General features: G+C 48.0%; 1 pseudogene; it reads left to right on the top strand.

The window, feature by feature from the left end:
* Window positions 1–871: 871 nt before the first annotated feature.
* Window positions 872–1,874, top strand: LOC121547011 (annotated as a pseudogene).
* Window positions 1,875–3,344: the final 1,470 nt, after the last annotated feature.

Here is a 3,344-nt window from a genome sequence, read left to right as displayed (position 1 = left end):
AAACAGGAACATAGGAAGAAACCTAGAGAGGAACCAGGCTCTGAGGGGTGGCCAGTCCTCTTCTGGCTGTGCTAGGTTGAGATTATAAGAGTTTATTGGTGTGTGTGTTTTGGGCACAGGAGGCTGGTGAGGGGAGGGCAGCACTATTATTTTTATTTGACTTGGTCCACACCCCCTCAATGGTCATGCTGCTCCCCCTAAGGTCATTCCCACACACCCCCTAAACAGTCTTTACTCTGCCTCCACCCCAATGGACATTTATTTATTCATCACTGCTACGGTTATGATGTATATAGTGGTGTTTCTATTTATAAATTTTTTTTATTACCATTTCCATTATTTTATTTAACTTAATCCTGCATGTTGGAGCTCGGAGCCTAAGATTTTCACTGTACCCTGCCATCACACCTGCAACCCTGTACATGTGACTATTAAAACACTCTGAATCGCTGAATCTCATAGTAATGGCTGGAATGTAATTGGAATGGTATCAAACATATAGTAACCATGTGTGTGATGTGTTTGGTACCATTCCATTTACTCTGTTCCAGCCATTACTATGAGCCTGTCCACCATGTGGTGTTGGGGAAAAGGACGGGGGAGCAGATACATTACCCCTTTCTCTGTAGTGGAAGTTAGTTTGATTCCATCTCCTGGTCTTGTGCCAAGTGCTGGATGTGCCCTAAAACACTGAGGAGAGCCTGGAGTCAAGCAGTGCGCCAGGACGGGTCTGGAGAACCCGGGTCTATACAGACGTTTGAGGAAGTTTCTGCTCAGCCTGAGGGTCATGTCCAGAGAAATGCGCCCTGAGGGATTTATTGATTCGGGTTGCCTGACTGTATGGTTAGGCTACCGTCGACTGGAGAGAGTGATGAAGTTTGGTAAGAAGAGCGTCTGCGTGCTGAACGTGGACGGTACCCGGTGTGCCTTCCCCCGCGAGGTGATCTGTGATTTCCCTCTACAGTGCGTGAGCCGCCTGCACGCCTGTGTCATGGAGAAAGAAGTCCTCGAGGTCTGCGACGACTACGACCAGTACAGCAATGAGTTCTTCTTCTACTGGAACGCGCAAGACACAGACATACACATGCACACCTCTAATAACTGGCTGGGAATTAATAAGTTTTTAATAAGTTTTTGACTGGGTAAGTTAACTGGAACAGAGCTCTTTTTCTGATCTCTCTCTCTCTCTCTCTCTCTCTCTCTCTCTCTCTGTGTGTTTCTGTTTTTCATCCTGTTTCCCTCATACCTTCTTCTTCTTACAGGATTGTGGATCCTTACATTCAAATTCTAACCCCAAAATGAAAATCTAATCCAGGACAAGCTGGTCTTCCTGTGTCGGCCGCTGAACCTGAACGACGTGGCGGCCATCACACCTTACTACATCTCCATGGTGATGCCAGGGGTGGCATGGGGGTTGTCAGGTGTCACTGGGGTAACCCTGAGGGTTTTGAGGATAATGAGTGTGTTCTGGCTGGTGAAGCTGGCCAAACACTCCCTGGGCATCCAGATTCTGAGGCTGACACTATGCCGCTGTCGTCAACGAGATGGCCAACCTCGCCATCTTCCTCACCGTTGCCATGGTGATATACAGTGCCTTGGCTCAGCTGCTGGAGCACAGCCTAGACCCCGACGACCGTAACCTTAACGACCACAGTAACAGAGGGGGAGACTATACAAGCATCCCAGCTGCAACCTGGTGGGCTGTCATCTCCATGACCGTTGGTTACGGTGACATTTACGCTGTAACAGTTGGCGGGCGCATGCTGGGTAGGCTGTGTGTGGTCAGTGGCATTGTTGTTCTGGCGTTGCCAATCATCTTCATATACCACAGCTTTGTCCAGTGTTACCACGAACTGAAGCTACGGCTTCGCTAGGTACACACACACTCACAAACACTGAATACACACGCAGACACACACACATAAACACACACACACACACCCTCATCTACTACAGCTTTGCCCAGTTGAACTGATCCCTCCGGCCCCTCCCCCTGAGCATGGAACTTTAATGAACTGTCAGTGCTATCTGGGATCCTTGGCACGTCCTTACCCTAACCTTCACCCCTACCTTAACCATAAACTTTACCTAACCCTAACCTTGAGCCTTACCATAACCATTTAAAATGTCAACTTCAATGGGGTAGGGACGTCCCAGGGATCCCGGATAGCGTGAACCTTTAATTAACTAGTAGACTTTTGGACCCTCGTGTCTCCATCAATCCTGTGCCACGATCTGGAGGCAGTGCAGATAACAGAAGACACACACACACCATAAGCCCCTGTTTGCATCGTATCCCCATGGTGACTACAGAGACAGCTTTTCCCATTTGTGTAGGTTTCAGACTGAAATGAAAAGAGAGAGAGAGACAAAGAGAGGATAAGACAACCTGACAGAGATGACACAAACAGACAAAAGAGAGTTGACATGAGCTCAACATAAAGGATTAACAGTGTGTGTGCGTGTGTGTGTGTGATTTTCTCTCCATTTTCCCTGAGCAAACTACAAAGTGACAAATGATGGGTCTCTGGTCTCTATGGGCAACAGGTTTCTCGCTAGTTCAGTTTACTGTATGACTGTCAATCATAGCTGTGATGCTGCTACACAGACACACACACAGACACACAGACACACACACAGACACACACACACACAGCGCCAACAACTCCCTAAGGTCTTCAGCAGGCCCTATCCACCCCCAGCGACTGCTGACTTCACAAAGAATGTCATATCCGGACAACATGTGTAAGCCATTTCAGCTGTTGTTTTGCACCGGGTCGGGCCAGCAAGCAGGACTGGACACTCTGGTCAGGACATCATTATGGTGGGGTAGGGGTGGTGGGGCAGGAAGGAGAAACCCATTCCACGCTCAAAGGACTTTATGGTCAACATGGTGCTAAACCTCTCAAGTTCATTAACATTTTCTACTGCTTCTACGGTCTCCTTCAGTCCCCCGTTGGAAAACAATGACTCTCTTTTCTGAAGGATTACCGTTCAAATGGGAAACCTTGAAATGAAGCTCAGGAGGCCCTTTAGTGTTCATGTTAATGATGCAACTCCATATGCATGTGGAAAACACATGAGGGATTGAGGTGATAGATCGAGCAGATATTTGCATGTTTCATTAATCTTGTGGTGTGTGTCTTTGGGTGGGCTCTGTGTGCGTGCCAGAATGTTTCCACTGTGTCAGGCAGGGCCGAGATATTCTCTGTGGATGTGTTGAACGGAGATGATCCACGTAACCACGACATTTGAAATAACACTGAAGAACGAAGGAGTCCAACTCAAAGGAGGAGATCCAAGATTTAGGTGGCCCCAGTAGAGTGCTGTGGCCCCTACGTAGT

This window comes from Coregonus clupeaformis, chromosome 31 (genome assembly GCF_020615455.1).
Source record: "Coregonus clupeaformis isolate EN_2021a chromosome 31, ASM2061545v1, whole genome shotgun sequence".
NCBI classification, from domain to species: domain Eukaryota; kingdom Metazoa; phylum Chordata; class Actinopteri; order Salmoniformes; family Salmonidae; genus Coregonus; species Coregonus clupeaformis.
Note: the sequence above shows the minus strand (reverse complement) of the source record. Positions and strands in the feature narration are given on the sequence as shown.